General features: G+C 34.3%; 1 protein-coding gene across 7 annotated transcripts in view; it reads left to right on the forward strand.

Annotated features, from left to right (window-relative positions):
• Sik3 (SIK family kinase 3) overlaps positions 1–13,398 on the forward strand; it is a 243,456-nt gene that overhangs the window by 94,283 nt on the left and 135,775 nt on the right. The window contains exons 1-2 of one of the 7 annotated variants that reach the window (XM_046438720.2): positions 6,181–8,818; positions 12,838–12,932. The exons of 4 other annotated variants lie outside the window; for them this stretch is intronic. The gene's annotated coding sequence lies outside the window, so the exon portion shown is untranslated. Of the gene's footprint in view, positions 1–6,180; positions 8,819–11,607; positions 12,933–13,398 lie in introns of those variants that run through there. 2 more of the 7 variants (XM_046438719.2, XM_058577095.1) reach the window with 2 other exon arrangements.

Here is a 13,398-nt window from a genome sequence, read left to right on the forward strand (position 1 = left end):
GGAGAATATTATGCTAAGCAAAATAAGTCATTCCCAAAGAACCAAAAGGCTGACTGTTCTCTCTGATATGCGGATGCTAATTTATGATAAGGGGGTTGGAATAGAGGTACTTTGACTAGAGACAAGAGGGGAGTGAAGGGGGAGAGGCAGTATGGGGGTAGGAAAGATGATAGAATGAATCAGGCATTATTACTTATGTGCATATATGATTACATGACCTGTGTAACTCTACAACATGTACAACCAGAAGAATGAGAAGTTATACTCCATTTATGTATGATGTGTCAAATGCATTCTACTGTCATGTATAACTAATTAGAACAAATAAAAAAAAATTTTTAAAAAGTAATAATTATAGGTCAAATCAAGAATGTAGCCATAACAACACTTATTCAACATCGTTTACAATGGGGAGAGTGTTTAATAATCCAACCCTAGATGATTAATTTTAAAGTACAGAATAACTTCATAACATGGATTGAAGATATTGAAAGATAAGCAATATGTGTTCTTAATATATACATACATATACACACACAGCGTAATTTGACTTTTGTGTGGATAGATATATACAAAGGAAAAAAGTATAGACATTTTAAAAAGTTTAGAGTTAGGTATTGAGCAGGCAATCTTGGTGTACTTACTTGGAAGAGATTGGGATGATAAAGTGGATAACTTTTTTTTTTTTTTTTTTTTAAATCACGGTACTGGGGATCAAACCCTTGAGCATGCTAGGTAAGCCCTGTACCAATAAGCTATATCCCCAGCTCTGAAGCAGAAAAGTTTGAGCCAGGTGACAAAAGTTATAGACTGTTCACTAAATTCTTTGGTATGATTAGTGATATTTTAAATTTGTATTTTCTAAATTTTTTACAATAAACATGCATTACTATGTAATTTAAAAATACTTTGAAAAACAAATGCAAAAAGGTGATTGATTGTTCAGCTTTCAGTGAATTGTATGTGCTGTGAACTTGGTTAAGTGGGCTAATAGCATATAATATGACAATAAAAATATTGATTATTTAATTCCCTCATTTTATACCCTTAGCCATGGCCAGTTTATGGGATTTTAGGGAAGACATTAAAGCAAAGAATGGAGAGAATAGAGATTTGTATTAAATATGCTTCATTTGTATTAAATATGCTTCATCTTAAGAAGTGTTGAGTAAAATCCTTCAATTTTCTATGAAATTTGAAGGATTTTACTCAACACTTCTTAAGATGAAGCATATTTTTCAGTTAAAGGCCATCTTCAGATGGCCCCTTCCCATATCTTACTTTAGACTATTACTGATCTAATAAGACATATGAATATGTTGAACTTCAAACTGAAATAAAGCAAATGTTCATTTGGATTGGATAATTGACAATTAGAGATTACAATTAATTTTTGTCAATGATCTGCCCTGAGTTGAGAGGAATCACCTTCTAAAACTCTTCTAAAATTTTTTTAGAAGAACTGAAGTTGCAGTTTTTAAAAAGTCACAGATGTTTAAATTTTGGAACTATATTTGGAGTGCAAACATCTATATATGGCTTAAAATTGTCAAAACATCTTCCCTGTTAGTATGACTCAGTGTAAAGAAGTGATAGACCCAAAAGTGAACTATAATCCACCAGTAAGAAACAGAAATGCTTTAACACTTGAACCTGCCATTGCATTACTGTTCTAACATTTTTTTAGTTGTATAGTCAAATTATATTCAAGTTTGATTCCCCTGTGTTTGTGAAAATGGATTTTCTTTGCAGATTCTTCTGAGCTGTCCAGTGGTGGAACACTTGCTTAGCCTGCACAAGGCCTTGGGGTTTAATCCCCAGTCACCCCCTGCAACCAAAAAAACCGAGTCTTTTGAGCTATCATTAGTTATGTAAATTTGGAATGTTCCTTGATTTTATAATACCTTTGCTCTTGAGGTTGCCTGTAATTGTCAGTATTCTCTTTGACTTGTACAAAATCGATTATTTAGTAAAAAATTGTTCTCTAACTGTATACTTCTAATCTGATAAAGAACAACTTTTTGGACTAGTTAGGGGTTATGGCTAAATTTCTATTTTTATATGGCCAATTTATACTTCTGTATTTATTGAGCCAGAAGTTCATGTAATAGCACACATAGACTTATAATTCTATGGCTAGTCCTGAAATTTTTGATGATCTCGGAATTGTGGAAAGAACAAAGCCTTGGGTTAAATGAAATGTCTGTGTGCCAGAAGTTAGCCAAGGCATTCTGAAGCATTTGATCTACCAAAATTTATTGTGCAAATGGAGAAAGCTATACCTTTGCCTGTGTCCCCCACCCCAGCCCTTTACTCTATGAGATCTTAAAGTCCCTGATTCTCATTATGATGGAATTGAGATATGAAATATCTGTTTGTGTTTACATGCAAATTCTATCTAAGATAAGGAGATTTTCAAATTTTCTCTTTGTTCTCTCCACCTCTTTTCTGAAATTCAGATATAACTTTTCTTTCTGGAATCCAGTATCATGTATAGTACCTTCATAGGAGTACTACTCTGGAACACTAATACAGTGTGCAGTCTCACTCTATTTATGTCTCCTGGGCATTAAAGAAAAAATTTTTTTTTTTTTTTTTTTAAAGTGATTGGGTCTCACTATGCTGCACAGGTTGGCATCAAACTTCAGGGCTTAAGTGATTTTTATGCCTCAGCTTTCTGAGTACAGGGACTATAGGCACTCTACCATGCCTAGCCTAGGCATTTTTTTAAAAAATGGCAGAAAAAGCAATAACTTTTAGTTGACCTCAGAAGTTAAGGAAACCATGAGAAAATCGTGTTTTTAGGTGGATTCATTAGGGATTTTTTTGAGTACATATTATATAACTAGTATATTGCTGTAGGCTTTAGTGTCAGAAAAATCATGAAAAACCTGGGAAGAAGGAATTAAGATGATATAAAGTTCTAAAGAATATAGATGAAGAGGTGAATCCTTCTTTTTGGGGAGTTGTCTAGATAGGTCTATAGTATACATTTTTTTTAAAGTGTAACAGTACTCAACTTCTGCTTTGTTATTTTGAAAAGAAATTAAATAAATTAACATTCGTTGTCAGTAATAACACTTGTGCTTTGTAAGCTTCTCAACTTTCCTGACCTGGTTGGAGAAAATTCTTTGGTCCTCTAAATTCATAGTATGCTGTCTATTTTCTTTACACTGAACATTTTTTCATCTCTCAAAAATATTAAGGATCCTAGTCTTCTCATTTTAATATACTAACATCTTACTTTTTCCTTAATCTTTCTAATCTAATTTTTCCTTTTCCTTAATCATTTTATATTTTATCTAGTTATATTTATGTAAGCTACCTTAAACTTTTCTGAGTCAAAGAAAAATGTAAATTAATAAATGGTTTGCATTTTAGTAGTATGTATCTTATTCTTCTTTCCTATTATACTGAACAAAGTCCTTGGCATATAGTTTATGGTGCATAGATGTAATATCCATTTAATGTCTTACATTTGTTGAATGAATAATTTCTGCATATCCAAGCTGGTTTGCTGCCTGGGGTCTTCTCTTTGCCCGCCTAACAAACTCCTGTCTGTTAGATCTAGATTATCTGGCTGAGCATACAGTCAGTGTTTTGCTCAGCACACCTCTGTTGATGTGCATGAATTTATGATTTTTTGCACACTAGTTGCCAAAGGAGTCAAAGTATGTGGCAAAATGAAGAAAGGCTTGTAGTGAAGATATTTGAAAGAGGCAATTTAATAGTAATCACCAGTGGTTCTTCTGAATCTTATTTAAGTCGCTAACTCCAGAGAGGTGTAAAATTGCTTATGTTAGGATAGACTTAGAAATTCCTTTTGATAATGGAAAAATGAAAAGTCCTCTGTGAGCTGGGTGTGGTGGTACATACCTTTAATTCCAGTGACTCTGGAGGCTGAGGCAAGAGGATCACAAGTTCAAAGCCAGATTTAGCAATTTATCAAGGCCCCAAGCAACTTAGTGAGACCCTGTCTCAAAATACAAATAAAAAAGGCTGGGGATATATAGTTCAGTGGTAAAGTGCCCCCTGCGGGCCCCCCCCCCCCCCCCCCCCGCAAAAAAAAAAAAGTCTTCCTCTGTGATGTTAATGATTTTGAGAACACAAACCTGTTAATTTTAAGTCTGCGTACTTCCATTGGCAATTTAATCAGGATAGTTATTAATTCCCAATTACTTATTCTTTTTTATAACGAGTGTAGAGAAATGCCATGTTTTTCATCCTGTTGGATTTGTTCCTCCTTATTGTCACTGGTGTGGGGCAAATGTGTAAGTTATTAGTATTTTCCTGGGCATAAAATTACAGCTGAATTTAAGAGAATATTTTTTCACCTTCCTGACAAGCTACAACAACCAAAATAAATAAATAAATATTTATTTATTTTTTTCTTGAAAAGAAGCAAGTAAAAGGCTTATCAAGTGCACAGTATATTGCTAGATACTGTGGATAAATTTTTAATGCAGATACATTTCCCTGCCTTGAAGGAGATTATTATCTTGTTGAGTTAGGGCTAACAGACTCACCTAGAGAATAGTATAAGTTTATTCTCAGGAGCTAGTTCGTGAGAAGACTAGGAATATTCACTAGGGAATCAGAATGTTGGAATCTTCCCAAACACTCTGAACATGGCTAGAAGAGTAGATAAGATTTGCACAAGTAGGAAGTAGGAATGAGAGGTCAGTGCCTGGAAAGTGGGCCTTTTAAATTGTGGTGCTGCAAAGAAGGAAACAAAAATTGGGATGTTTTATGTGAGGCAGAGCGGAGAGTGTCAGGACTAAAACAGATTGTTTGGGGGCTAGCAATTGCAGAAGGAGTATGGGAACAGCTTTGAGAAGATCTTAAAATCCATCAGTCTGAATTTGTGAGTAAACACAGATTCCTGGAGCACTATAAAAGGAGTGTTTTAGGAAGTTGAGTCTGACAATGGTATTATAGAGGTTAGTTATATACTGCAGTATATATTAATGGTCATCATAAGGAAATTAATTAGATAATCTCAAAGGGATTTTATAACCACTTATCGAATCCTTACCAAGCACTGTTTGTCCCTAATGGTTATTTCATTTAAACTTGAAAACTACCTTGAGAATTTGATATTATTACTGTTCTCACCTTAACAAGTGAGGAAACTGAAGCAAAGTAAGGACAAATAACTTACTTAGGGTCACAAAGCTAATAAGGAGTAGAACAGTCAGTCTGGCTTTAGAAACCATGGTTTCTCTTATAAAATGTGTTTTATTTAGAAAATAAGATTTTTTTTCCAGAGAAAATAAGATCAACATTATTTTCTTCTGTGTAATATTTTTCCTTATTCACTCTCTATCCCCTGACCAACAACATGGCTTAATGTTTTAGAACAAAGATTTGGCTTAGGGATTTCAAATAGTTTTTTGTCCATTTCAAACTTTTTGAAACCAGTTACTGGTTACTGGCAAAGAATACATTTTAATATCAAAACTGTGACAAATTATAACAACTTTAGACAATTTTAAGGCTGGCTAATTTCTAAATGTTTCTAGTTTCCTGAGTTTCTTTTCTAGGTCATGTTATAAACAGGAATTTTTTTATATTTATGTCTTTTAAAATATATTGTTATACCTGTACTTAAGTGCTAAGCTGATAGAAGCTGTTTTTAAAAAAATACATTGCAAACATGTGTGTATCTTGGGTTTAAGCTGTCAGAAGATTCATCGTGGATTTCTAGTTTGTGTGTGGTCACTGATGGATAAATGTGTACTGAGTAATTTAGAAAAGGCAGTTGCTTGGCAGTCAGTGGATTCTGGGTTCCCTTTTACGTTCGTGATAGTTCGTCTCTTCGCTGTGTCTTTTAGAATGAGAGATTGAGCTCCTGTAAAAGCATTTCAGAGGTTTTTTCAACTAATGATTTCCCCTCTTATTCTTTACTGTTTGGTTTCCTAGACAACCTGGCCTCCCCTAGCGCCCTGCTGACGTCTTTTCAGCCCCTCTTCCACTCCATTCTCCTCCCATTACTGGAGCTTTTTTTTTTTTCATTGCTGTTTTAGTATTGCACCAAAGGAATATTTATATTTTCTTAAATAGAACTTCCTGTATGTTTCTTAGAATGTATTAGAAGGATAGGGACAGAAAAGAAATCACTTTCAGAAGTTAAGTAACCTGTATTTTGGTGTCAATCTAAAAGGCCTGAATTTATTCTGTTGTTTCTAATGTTTCATTAAGTTAAACAGCAACAAAGAAAATATTTCCAAATTAAACTGGTAGCCTATGATTAAACCATTTTATTTTTAAAAATTTTAAATGTTATTGTATTTTTAAACACATTTATCTATCTCTCTGTCTATCCACCTGTCTATTTATTTATATGTGGTGCTGAGGATTGAACCCGGTGCCTCACACATGCTAGGCAAACGCTCTACCACTGAGCTACAACCCCAGCCCCTGATTAAGCCACTTTAGAAATGTAAGAGAAGAAAAGCAATCTGAAAATGGTGTGAATTTTATAAATTGTTATTATAGAGTTATGTTACTTTTTAAACGATTGTGTCTTTGAAAATCTTTTCTATTACAGTGGGGAGGAAAAAGTAAGTACAGCTCTAGAAGTATACCTGTTGTTCACCTTTGGTCCCTTAGTGATACTTGTGAATCCCAGTTCTTTGATCTTTTCAATTCCGTTGCACTATCAGCCACTGTCCTGAGCAGAGAGGACCATATATATTACCTAAAGCATAGTAAAAAAGTCCTAATTTAAATACGGTGATACAGTGTCTAGTTAACATGGTTGATCCTAACTGTAGTGCTGGTTGCCATATCTTTTACTTTTACATTTGGCAGTATTGTACTTTGGCTTGTGTGTGTGTGTGTGTGTGTGTGTATGTGTGTAATGTTGTAGAGTGTATGGTGTATCTGTAAGAAGTGGATGATTTATTCAGCTTTTTTGCTGCTGTAGCTAAAAGACCCAATCAGAACAACTGTAGAGGAGGAAAAGTTTATTTGAGAACTCATGGTTTCAGAGGTCTCAGTCCATAGACATCAGGCTTCATTCCTTGGGGCTCAAGATGAGGCAGGGCATCACGGTGGAAGAGTGTGGTGGAGGGAAGCAGCTCAGGTGGTGATCAGGAAGCAGAGAGAGTGACTCGACTCACCAGAACAAATATATGCCTGAAAGCCATGCTACACTTCCAATACCCCACCTCTTCCAGCCTCACTCCACCTGTCTTCAGTTATCACTCAGTTATTAAGGTTCTTATAACCCGATCATTTCTTCTCAGAACCTTCTTGCATTGTCTCACACATGAGCCTTTGTGGGTCACCACACACCCAAACTATAACAGTGGATGAGAAAGGAAGAAATAGAAATAGTAAGAATTTGCAATATAAATGTATATGTATACAAATATATGAAAAGATAAGGTTATTTTCTTTTTTAGTGGTCTTTAATAAAATTGGCAATATGTGTTTGAATGTATATGTATATAGATGTGTGTGCTGTAAGTTAGGAGTGAAAAGCTGCCATAGAAACAAGAGGAGGGAAGAATTAATTTTGCCTGAAGAAGTCAGGAAAAACTACATTTAAAAAAACTGGCTATAAACCTGTTATGAGGAGATTGAGGATTACTAGTCATGTGCAGTGATTAGTAGAAAAAAGTAATGGGGATGAGGAAGGGGACAGTGACAGGGAATATTAGAAGATGTATTTAAAGGAGATTGAAGGCAGATTGTTTGATACTGTTTGACTTTGTGACTTAGGTATTAGATTGATAGTATTATACCTGGTTCTTCCTATTCCCTCAATTTTTTTTTTTTTTTTCAAAAAAGCATTCTCTAATGTGGAAGTGTTATGTGGTGATTAAGAATACCTGATATTGGTAGTCTCACACTAACTAGCTATCTTTCTGATCTTGTGTGTAAAATGTATATGATGTTGTCTATCTCAAAGAGTTGTTTTAAGAGTCAAATTGCTTGAGACATTATATGAAAGGACAGCATTTAACACAAAGTAAACAGGAAATGTAGGTAATAAATAGTGATATTTTGTAATACAACTTTCATTATAGAAGAAAATTAATGGAATATGAAGGATTAGTGGTTTTAGAAAGGACAGAGGGAGATCTTGTAAGTGGATTAATTAGGAAGTCATTACTTTATCCAGAAAATGCTGTTAGGTGACAAGCATGCAGAAGAGGAGATTTGGCTGAAGAGAAAATGTGATCAGTTTAATTATGGATGGGCTGACTTTAAGATACCTTTTGGAAGTATGAAGTTTGGGAGGAGGGAAGCCTGGAGATGAGGGTCTGGGAATAGTGACTGAGTAAGTTGTGGCCTAAGCTGAAAGCTTTAAAGAACACTAATGTTTAAGAATTGGAAGCCAAAGAGGCTGTCCCTGTTTGGTTCTTAGGGCTGTAGTTTACTGGTCTTTTGTTCTATATCCTGGAAGAAACTAGAAACCAAGGAAAATTAATGTTTTTTTCCCCCTAAATGTACCTTTTTTCTACTGTCAGTAAAATAATTTGTACTAAACTAAGTTATGAAGTTATATATTCTGAATTTAGATTTTTTTGTTTTACTCATTACTGTGCATAGGTTAGACCCAACTTTGGTTGAGCATTCTAACCTTTGTACTCCGTTTAGCAGCATTCTCTGTAGTTGTCTTTTAAAGGGAAAACAAAGTTCATTCTTTGAACCGGGCACTGACTTATTCTGATATTGACAGATTTCCTCCTGAAGTCTAGACATTTGGCTGGTATAGTTTTATTCAGTAAAGTTCTCACTTCTGAATTTTAGACTTAGTGCAGATTTGCTGGTAATTGGCCACAGGAACACCTCAGTGATCAGTGTGGTAAGTATCATGTTGTATTGCTGCCAACAAGCTTGCATAGTTAATGTGTTCAGTCATAGCCTTCTTTACATGACGGCACCTCTAAAATACAGAACATTTTGTTACCTTCTCACAGCATGCCTACTATTTCTAATTTCTCTCTCTCTCTCTCTCTCTCTCTCTCTCTCTCTCTGAGTGAAGGAAAAAAAAAACCTCAACACTTTTCAAATTGAAATTTTAACAGTTTTGGATCTTTTATTGTATAATTTTGAGACTCAGAAATTATTAGAATATAAATTTCAATTGCCTACTTCCCAGTAAGTTGGGTTTAAATCTAAAGCCCTTACACGTATTTTTATAATTACCTTTTTGAGTTAAACTTTCAGAAATTCTTGCTTCACTTAAATATTTACTTTTGTTTCTTGCCCTGCCTTAGCCTACTTCATGTGTCAAAATCTGCACATGAGATTTTATTTTGGAAATGAATAGGAAGTGAATAGTCTCACACAGGGTCAGATCTAGTTTTTCATTTTTATTTGCTCAACCCCTTCTAGGATACTAATTGAAAAAAAAAAAGTAACAACAACTTGGGTTGCCTTTACTTTTGACTTATAACTTTTATTAGGGTTTTACCAATACTGTATCATTTTGGTTCTGGAGGTCTCAGAGGGCTAACTTGGTTCTTAGTGATTGCTCCTGAGATTTAGAAAGAGAGTTGGTATTGGTGTTAAACCATCAGCATCCTTCTCGTTTTCAAGAGGCAGAAAGGAAGAATACTGAGTTTCAGGGCCTTAAATAACTGTATGGTGTGCTATAAAGTTATAATGTTAAATTAGTTTCTGGCCTGCCCACATTATTTCCAAAGTTCACTTCCCATGTTTAAAGAACTCTCCCATTTTAAATACAAGCATAGAGAACTGTGTGGCAACACTTACCTATCTATGAGGAACTTGAACTATTAAAAAAAAAAAAAAAAGAATGTAGAAAGAAAATATGCTGCTGGCACTGTAGACTAGAATCTTATATGGCCAGACTTCAGCAAATTAGTAAAATAACATCCTAAAATAAAAAATGAAAAGGGCTGAGTATGTAGCTCAGTAATAAAAAGTATCTCTGGGTTCAGTCCCCAGTACCTTCCTTGGGATGAAATATCTTCTTTGTTTACTCCCATATTTTTCCTCCTGTGTCCTTTTTCCATTACCCGCAACGTAAGAGAATGTTCTTTGATTCATTGTACTCTCATTTGGAAGGGAGAGTGTGGATTATTTAGGTATTGGGAGGGAGAATTAAGATCTTCTCAACTTTTGGTCTATCTAAGGAAACTGGCATTTTTCTTCTTTTAGGTTCTTTAGTAAAGTCTTGTATTTTTCTTCATAAAATTCCCATACATTTTAGTAATCTGCCCCCCTCCCCAGCTTCTAATATTTTGTGGCTATTCTCATAAATTAGCAGTGTATTAGAAAATTACTGAATTTTTACATGCCAGGAATCTTATAATTTATTTTGAATTTAGATTTTACTTATCCCCTCAGAGCTTTAGTTTCATTACCCATGAAACAAAGGTGTAGGGTTAGAATAAGATAGTTCCAAGGATCTTTAGGGTTATACTATTATATGGTTCTCAGTTGAGGTAACTTCTTTAAAATATATATACATATTTTATGTTAGTGAGAGTTGTCCTACCTAAACCATAGATAAACCCTGTGAACAAAACAACAAAAACCAAAACAGCTTTGTTCTCATGAGTTTTGACACACTGTTTTCTACATATTCTTTAACTTTTTTTTTTGAGAAAAAGGAAAAAAGTTTTATGGCTTTGCTAGCAAAGGAACACGGGACAGGACTCCTATCCCAAAGGCTGTAATTCTTTCTTTAACATCTTGAAGTAAAGAATGTTTAACTTTTTTTTTTTTCTTTTTAATGTACTAGGGATTGAAACCAGGGACCTTTACCACTGAGCTATATCCGCAGTCCTTATTCATCTTAAAATTTCTATCTATCTATCTATTCATTTTTGGTGTCAGGGATTGAACCCAGGTGCTTTATCACTGAGCCACATCCCCACCCTTTTTCGTGTTTTATTTTGAGGCAGGGTCTCACAGGGTTGCTTACAGCCTCACGAAGTTACTGAGGCTGGATTGGAACCTGTGATACTCCTGCTTAGCCTCTGGAGCTGCTGGGATTACTGGCATGCACCACCATGCCCAGCTAACATTTAAAAAATCATAATCAAAGGTACAATTTCTTATTCTGATTGAAGTGAGTTACTGCTGTTTCCTCTCCCATCATTTTAATTTGTTACTGTGCTAGTTTTATTGCATATTTCCCCTCTAAAAATAGATGGTCTTTATGTAAACCAACGTTTTTATAAATGTTTGTATCTCAAGTAAGTTTGGTGAATTTAGAGCAGGTGCTGTTAAGAGGGCTTCCCAGTACATGTTTATTTTCTTCCATGCTTCTGCCCCGAGAATCCAGTGTACAGATGTCAGAAGATTTCAATGGGAAGCGTCAGTAGTATTCTTGAAAAATTATTTTTATGTTTATTTTTGCTGGCTGGTGTCAGATGTATTTGTTATATCTCAAGGTATATTCAATCCTAACCTAAAATATGTAACTCAGCACCAAACTACCTTTTATATCTTTTATAAAGATGTAGGATAAGTACATTCCATTAGATGCTTGTCAGGAATTTGTGTGTAATGACCAAATGAGTTTTAAGCCTAATTTGAATAGGGTTCCAGAAAATGAAGTCAGGGGAAAAGTTAGTTTGGCTCATAGTGGGGTGACACTTAGCTAGTGCCAGTTTGTTCATTTTAATTGGCTCTCTTGTTTATTTGTTTTGTGTTAAGACACACATAACATAAAACTTACCATCATAGCCATTTAAAAATATACTATCAATAGTGTTAAATAAAATTCATATTGTTGTACAGTTGATCCCCAGAACTTTGTTCATCTTGGAAAACTGAAATTCTGTCCATTAAACAACCCCTTATTTTTTCTTTCTTTAGCCCCTGAAAGCCATCATTTTACTATTTCTATGAGTTTGACCTAGTAGATTTATATATTATTTATTTATGTATTTGTTTATAACTTGTCCTTATTTATTCTAGGTAAATGGATTTTGAGCTTAAAAAGAAGAGTAATACAATAAGCCAGGAGCCACACTTCATAATTGCTTGGGTGTTGATAATGGCCAACTCTGAAGTTAGAGTATCAATCAGTCTTCTGTAATTCAGTTTGGAAATTGCTGTTCTTTTTGTTTGAGGAGGATGATGATAATGACATTAGCTAGTGATAATAGCCAATGAGTCTTATAGTACTCTTATTGCATGTCTAAGGATGGAGGAAAAACCTGCTTCTTTTGGGATGAAAGAGAAGAGAGAAGTTTGAGTAGATGAACATGGGTAGAGATAGAAGAGAAATTGAGAGAGATCTTCATATTTGTTTTCTCTATTAAGTATTAGACTGGGTCATTTGTTGAAAGGTAGAGGTCTGAGGTTAGAAGGCTTAAAGAAATTGATAAAAGTTTAAAATTACCAGAAAATGGGGTAGAGGCCTGATCAGGGATGATGATGATGATTTTGATGATGATGATGATGATAGTAGTGGTAACAGTAGTACTAGTATTACTACTACTACTATTATTAATAATAATAATGAAAGCAACAATGACAATAGCAATAGTATGTACAGCTGGTATCACTAGTTATGTCTTCCATGTCAGCTACTATTCTAGTCACTTTACATTTTAATCAACTGAACTAAAATAGTTGTTACAGAGAAGAAACTAAATTGCAGAGTTGGGATTCCAATTTTATTCACTTGGCCATCCTCAGTCTCTTTCCTCTTTCTTCTTTCTTCACTGTAAAGGACATTGAAATTGTCCATTAGACCTTGCAAGTAAAAGGTTTAGGGTGTAATTAAATAACAACAACAACAGCAAAATTTTTTCTTTAGAGAAAGGGGAAAGAGTGGATTGAAAAAAGCTTTATATATTTAAACTATAACAGATACATTGATACTTTTTTTCTTTTCAGAATAATTGGTGCTTTTGATGGGTTGCTCGCCTAAATGAAGTGAGCTGCCGTCCAGTAGGAACCCAGATCTGGTTATGTGACCTTAACAGGCAGAGGTACCTGAAATTATAAACTGATTATCTCCCTAAAGCCTATGTCTGAAATACTGGCTTGGGGTTAATTCTAGGTCAGTGAATTCGTCTTATTATGCAGGAGTAAATGAGGCTTTTAAAAAATTTGTAGTTATTCTATTTGCTAATGAGGTATTACTTGTATTTCTAATCTAAACTAAGGACTATGTTTTATTTTGTTTCATTTTTAGCAATAGCTTCTCCAAATGTGGAATTTAGAAAAAGAAAACTCAGTTTCTCCAGTATTATAAATGCAGGTTTAAATTTCTTACATGTCTTTATTTGATGTATGTAAAGGTTCTTTTCAAAGATACAAGTGACTAAATGGGTGCATAGTTTGATGTAAAGCAGCCCAGAGCAGAATGAATTCTAGTGAACCATTCTACTGACTAGCATTTCAATGTCCAGATGGACAAATATCATATTGATTTACAACAGCAAACTCAACTAT

Source organism: Marmota monax, unplaced genomic scaffold (genome assembly GCF_021218885.2).
Source record: "Marmota monax isolate L192 unplaced genomic scaffold, Marmota_monax_Labrador192_F-V1.1 WCK01_AAM20220418_F8-fsc00081, whole genome shotgun sequence".
Lineage (NCBI taxonomy): Eukaryota > Metazoa > Chordata > Mammalia > Rodentia > Sciuridae > Marmota > Marmota monax.